This window comes from Panthera leo, chromosome A2 (assembly GCF_018350215.1).
Source record: "Panthera leo isolate Ple1 chromosome A2, P.leo_Ple1_pat1.1, whole genome shotgun sequence".
NCBI classification, from domain to species: Eukaryota; Metazoa; Chordata; class Mammalia; order Carnivora; family Felidae; genus Panthera; species Panthera leo.
This window is the reverse complement of record NC_056680.1, coordinates 10566900-10574249: the sequence shown is the minus strand read 5'-3', so window position 1 is coordinate 10574249 and position 7350 is coordinate 10566900. Positions and strand designations below refer to the sequence as shown.

General features: G+C 39.2%; 1 pseudogene; it reads right to left on the bottom strand.

Moving 5' to 3' along the window:
• Window positions 1-5728: 5728 nt before the first annotated feature.
• LOC122213323 lies at window positions 5729-6647 on the bottom strand (annotated as a pseudogene).
• Window positions 6648-7350: the final 703 nt, after the last annotated feature.

Genomic DNA, 7350 nt, shown 5'->3' with positions numbered 1-7350 from the left:
GAGAAAGGTGGGAGTGAGATGGGCTGGATGAGTGTTGGGTGTTAAGGAGGGCACTTGTGATGAGCACTGGGTGTTGTATGTAAGAGATGAATTACTGAATTCTCCTCCCAAAATCAATATTTGGCTGTATGCTAACTACCTCAAATAAAATTTAAATATAAAATGATGTTGATACTACCCAAAGCAATCTACATATTCAATGCAATCCCTATCAAAGTAACACCAGCATTCTTCACAGAGCTAGAACAAACAATCCTAAAGTTTGTATGAAACCAGAAAAGACCCTGAATAGCCAAAGCGATCTTGAAAAGGAAACCAAAGCAGGAGGCATCACAATCCCATGTATGGGATTGGCATATGGTACTGGCATAAGAACAGACATTCAAATCAATGAAACAGAATAGAGAACCCAGAAATGGACCCACAAACGTATGGCCAACTAATCTTTGACAAGCAGGAAAGAATATCCAATGGAAAAAAGACAGTCTCTTCAGCAAGTGGTGCTGGGAAAACTGGACAGCCACAGGCAGAAAAATGAACCTGGATCACTTTCTTACACGATACACAAAAATAAACTCACAATGGATGAAAGACCTAAATGGAAGACAGGAAGCCATCAAATCCTCAAGGAGAAAGCAGGCAAAAACCTCTTTGATCTTGGCCGCAGCAAGTTCTTACTGAACACGTCTCTGGAGGCAAGGGAAACAAAAGCAAAAATGAACTCCTGGGACCTCATCAAAACAAAAAGCTTCTGCACAGAGAAGGAAACAATCAGCAAAACTAAAAAGCAACCGACAGAATGGGAGAAGATATTTGCAAACGACATATCAGATAAAAGGTTAGTATCCAAAGTATATAAAGAACTTATCAAATTCAACACAAACAAAAAACAAAAAATCCAGTGAAGAAATGGGAAAATTACATGTATAGACACTTCTCCAAAGAAGACGTCCAGATGGCTAACAGACACATGAAAAAATGCTCCACATCACTCATCATCAGGGAAATACAAATCAAAACCACAATGAGATACCACCTCTCACCTGTCAGAATGGCTAACATTAACAACTCAGGCAACAACAGACGTTGGTGAGGATGAGGAGAAAGAGGATATCTTTTGCATTTTTGGTGGGAATGCAAACTGGTGCAGCCACTCTGGAAAACTGTATGGAGGTTCCTCAAAAAAAATAAAAATAGAACTACCCTATGACCCAGCAATTGCACTACTAGGTATTGATCCAAGGGATACATGTGTGCTATTTCATAGTGGCACATGCACCCCAATGTGTATAGCAACATTATCGACGATAGCTAAAGTAGGGAAAGAGCCCACGTGTATGGTGGAGTATTACTCAGAAATCAGAAAGAATGAAATCCTGTCATTTGCAACTAAGTGGATGGAACTAGATGGTATTACGCCAAGTGAAATTAGTCAGTCAGAGAAACACAAATATCATATAATTTCACCACTATGAGAAATTTAAGATACAAAACAGACGGAAATAATGAGAGAGAAGCAAAAATAATATAAAAACAAGGGTAGGGGGATGAGCTAAATGGGTAAGGGGCATTACAAAAGAAACATGTCGGGATGAGAACATATGTTACACTATTTGCTAACTAACTTCAGTGTAGATAGATAGACGAATGAATGAATGAATGAATGAGTGAGTGAGTGAATTAATGAATGAATGAATAAAATAGTGTATTCACCCCTGGAGAAAAAAAGAATTGCAAAACATTACATTGTACACCTGAAATAACACTGTATGTAAATGACACTTCAATAAAAATAATGCCTAGGGAAAGGGGAAAATATGATTTTCAGAGTTACTGCCTTATAATTTCAAAGTGATCTGTTTTCAACAACAACAAATATAGAAATATAACTCAATGGAATGGGGGAGGGGAACCCAGAAATAAACTCATATGTTATGATTGAGTGATTTTTGACGAAAGTGCCGGAATGGACAGCCTTTGCAAGACACGGTGGTGGAAAACCTGGATATCCACATGCTTCATGATGAAGCCGACCCTCCGTCCACCATCTACACGCATGACTCCAAATGGATCACAGACTAAAGCTAAAAAACAAAACTTAAGCACTTAGGAGAATAGAGAGGTACATCATCTTTATGCCACTGGGTTTGACAAAGATTTCCTGGAGAGAACACCAAAAACACAGGCAACTGCGGAAAAAATTACTTCAGCAACACGGACAGGATTTGAGCATCAAAGGGCACTGTTTCCCATGTCAAAAAAGAAGGCTCACAAAATAGAGAATAGATTGGCAAATTAGATACCTGGGAATGGATTAATATCCACAATATAAAAAGATTTTCAAAAATTCCACAGCAAAACCCCAAACATCTCAATTTTTAAAAGGCTGTGCTTTTATTTAAATTCCATTTACTTATCAGCAGTGTAATATTAGATTCAGGTATACAATAGACTGATTCAATGCTTCCATGATTAAAGCTTAAAACAAACAATATTTTTAAAGTGAAAGAAACAATAACTGTTGGTCATGATCTGGAAAAAACAGGAACCCTCAGGCATTAATGGGAACTGGAACTGCAGTCACCACTGCGGAAAGAGTATCGTATCCCCTCAAAAGTATAAATGGAGCTTCCCTACAATCCAGCAATTGCACTACTGGGTCATTATCCCCAAAACACAAAAACACTAATTCAAAGGGATACACGCACCCCTATGTATCAGCAGCATCGTTTAGAATACCCAAATTATGGAGGCAGCCCGCGTGTCTACCAGTAGATAACTGATTAAAGAAGACGCTGTGCACATGCACAAACAATGGAATATTATTTAGCCAATAAAAAAGAATGAAAGGTTCCCATTTGCGATGACATGCATGGAGCTAGAGAGTTTTATTCTAAGCAAAATAAGTCAATCAGACAAAGACAAATACAACATGGTTTCACTCATGGGGGGAATTGAAGAAACAACACAAATGAGCAAAGGGAAAAAATGAGAGGCAAACCAAAATACAGACTCTAAATGATAGAGAACAAACTGATGGTTACAATGGGCAGATGGGTGGGGGATGGGTGAAATAGGTGATGGGGATTAAGGAGTGTCCTTGTCGTGATGAGCACGAGGTGTTGTGTGCCAGTGTTGAATCACTACATTGTATAACTGAGACCAATATTACACGTATGTTAACCATACTGGAATTAGATTTTTTTCTAATTATAAAACAAATTAATGGTGGGGGGAATAAGGAACAGACAGTAGGCTCAAATAGACATTTCTCCAATACCAGTTCCTCAAAAACGTAAACATAGAATTATCACTTCATCCAGTAGTTTCACTTCTGCTTGAATACCCACTTGTATGCCCCAAAAGAATCGAAAGCAATGACCAAAATAGATATTTGTACACCAATTCATAACAGCTTTATTTACAGTAGCCAAAATGTGGAGACACCAGAATGTCCATCAACAAACTCACAGATGAACAAAATGTGGTGACCACATACACTGGGACATCATTCAGCTTTTAAAACGAATGGAATTCTGAAACAGGCTACAACTTGGGTGAACCTTACAAAGATTATGCTCAGTGTAAGAAGCCAGAAACACACACACACACACACACACACACACACACACACACACACACACACACAGTATTATACAATGCCGTCTATATGAAATACCTAGAGTACTCAGATTTAGTGAGAGAAGGTAGGATGATGGGAGACAGGGGCTGGGCTAAGGGACAATGGAGAGATAGTATTTCAAGGCGGCAAAGGTTCAGTTTGAGACCATAAGAAATGCTGGAGATGGACGGAGGGGGTGGTTGTACAACAGTGAGAAAGTACTTAGTGCCACATAAGTATATTTAAAATGTTTAAAATAATAAATTTTATATATATTTTACCATGACACAAAGAATCTAAAACAGTGACATATTCTGAAAGAATTTCAGTGCCATAAATAGGTTAAAAAGATGTAGAGGAAAGAATCCAAAGTACAAGGAGACAAGGGTGTTGTGATGGTTTTATCTTCTGTGATTCAATACCTCAACCAATAAATGTACTCAATATAAGGATTCAGAGAACATAAAATTCATAAGGATATCGAAACTACCTTGGGGAACGTGACAATGTCGTCCTTCACAAGTTCTACAGAGTTCTCCCCCATATGACACACTTACCATGGACATGCTGAAATCGAAATGCCTTGTCCTGACTCCAGCCCATCTTGAACTGCCAGAGGCCTCAGCAGTCAAAACCATCCAAGGTCTGGTACTCATTGTGCACGTAAAAGTTAATCATTCTCTTCCAAATTGGTTGAGCCACAGAGATTTCTCAAAAGGGAAAATTCATCACGGTGTCTCCATGAAAAAAAATGATGAGAATCTTACAAAGGGTTCATCCAATTTGAGTAACCAAAAGAAACTTAAACAATTAAAACCCTCTCATTCTTCTGGGAAAAAAAGCCTGACCTGAGTCACTACAATGCAAGGTCATAATCTCTTCTTGACTTTCAGACCTAAGACACTTCACTGTCTCAGATCCTCAATGGATGGAACCAGTTACCACTGAGAGGAATGAAAATGACAACAAATATTTACTTTTCCTCCAAACCCAACCCAAAGGCTCTGAGATGATGGCGCTGGCTAGCTTATAATGGTTCCTGAGGACTGTGGTCTGAACTAAAATTGGTAGCTTGAAACTGGGCAAGATGAGAGTAATTACACAGCGGAACTTGGTAAAGCTGCAATGAAGATCTCTTTTTTATTTGATTTTATTTTCTTCTCTCTGCTTTACCTCTTTCTTTTAGTCTTTACTTTTGAGTGAGAGCTCCTTAAACATTTATCTGAATACTAGTGTGCAAAAAGAGCTGTGGACTTTTACAAACCAGAGTGGTGGCTTCTAGGGTCAGGTGATGATGAGACATTTGCTTTACTCTGTCTCATAAAGCACAGGTTAGGTCCATAATTATATCCTGCTATTACTGCCTGATTTCTGAAATGCTACATACAAAAATTTGACTGACAATACGTAAAATATCCGTATTGCTTCTATCATCTGTGAAAGGCAGTGCTCCTGCCTACCAAAATATTAAAAGAAAACTCATAATGCATCCCTGGGATAATCACCAAGAATGACACCATCAATGTCTGAAAATCAGGAGTCATCATTTCTATTACCTACACACTTAATTGATGTTTTGGATGGTGCAAGGTAAAATTAGATATTGCATAGTGAATGTGGAGTATTGTAAACGTCATCACAGGGTTTCCTGTGCCTCTACTGTTGCAGATGTGATCTCTTTCCAAGATGAAATGACAGAAACCGTGGAAACTCTTATGTACACTCTGATATGTTCGATGCTTTTCTCCCAAAGCAGAATACTCTAATGAAGCTGCTTTCATCTCACAGAATAAAGATTCTACATTTATTCCTTTGTCTCTTCTTATCACATTTTAAGTACTCAATTTCCTAAATTATTGATTTATCACTGAAAATCCATGCAATGGAATTTAATGAGAGGTCTACAATTTTATAAAGAAATGCAGAAGAAATAGTTGCTGATTACGAATGAAAAATTAAAGAGCCTGAACACCGTAGAATGTTAGACTGCAGATTGTCAGTCTATGAACTAATACAAATATCATGATCTAAGTCTTCTAAGGTTTTGAGCCTTCTTACTCAAGTCTTTATCTTGAAACAAAGAATTCTGTAGGCACAGAATGTCTCTCAGCTAAAGAGTTTTCTCAGGCCTTGCTTGATGTCTCTGCTCCTCAGACCACAGATGAAGGGGTTAGGCATGGGTGTCATGATCGTGTACATGCCTGAGGCTATGGCAGTTGCGCTGGAGTTTTGTGAAGCAGCAATACCAAGATACTCCAAGTCCTATATTACAGAACAAGGAGACCACTGAGAGATGAGACCCACACATGGAAAAATGCTGCATATTGCCGCTGGCTGATGAAATTGTCAAAATGGAGGTTATAATCTTGGAGAAAGAGAACAGGATACCAGTGAGTGGAACAACACACAAAGGTCCATCTGCGAGATAGATCATCGGGTCACTGAGGAACGTATCAGAGCAAGCAAGTTGGATCACCTGATTAAATTCACAGAAAAACTGAAGGATTTCCAGCTCTGTGCAAAAGGAGAGTCGCAAAATCAGTAAGTCATGTAATAGAGAGTCAAGAACACTCAGTATCCAGGATCCCAGAAGCAGGATGTCACAGAACTTGGGGTTCATGATGACCAAGTGGTGCAGTGGCTGACAGATGGCCACAAACCGGTCATAGGCCATCACTGTCAAGAGGAAGTGGTCTAATCCTCCAAAAAGCATGAAATAGTACATCTGGCTGAGGCAGCCTTCGTAGGTGATCACTTTGCTCTGCGTCTGGATGTTCAGCAGCATCTTTGGGACGGTGGTGGAGGTGAAACAGATGTCTGAAAAGGACAGGTTGGAGAGGAAGAAGTACATGGGCGTGTGGAGGCGGGAGTCTGTGATAATGGCCAGGATCATGAGCAGGTTCCCAGTGAAGGTGACCAGGTACATGGACAGGAACAACCAAAAGAGCAGAGACTGCTGTTCCCCCTGGTCTGAGAGTCCCAGGAGGATAAATTCTGTAACGTGAGTTTGATTTCTTCCTTCCATGTAACTGATGAAAACAGCTGGAACAGACAAGATCCTTGTAAAGACATCAGCAGTGATCAAAGAATGAAAAGAAATGCTGTCTTTTCAACATGATGCACTCACTAATTCTTACACATTCCCTACCAATCTCGAATATGTACCAGAAAATTTCAGGGACTCTCAAATGCTCCCTGTTTTCTGTGAGGCTGAAACTGTTCACAATTCTTGTTCCGAATCAAAACAATTATTCAAAACAACGTTCTCCTCCATAAACTTCCTGAGACCTTTTTTCACCAACAAAATAGCAAATTATCTTGTGACAAGTATTATCAAAAGCATTGCAGAAAGTAGTGATGTGTGTTTGACCTGAACAAAACCAAGTCTTGTGTGTGTGTGTGTGTGTGTGTGTATGTGTGTCAGTCAGAGGGAGGAAAATAGATTATTTAAAAATGAATAAATGATATTTCAAGTGGTGGTTACAACTAATAAGTCAAATAATTCAGGACAAAGGAGTCCTAAGTTGAAGGGAAACCTGCCATTGTATCAAGTCTGATTAGGGGCTTCTGACCTGGAAAGTTAAGGGATATATGAACCTTGCAGATAACTTTGAGAAAACCAGTTAAGGCAGATACATCACATGCACAAAGGCCTTCAGTCAAGAGCTCACCCGAAACCATCAGGCAACATCAAAGAAAAAGTTGTGAGCAGAACAGGTAACACAATG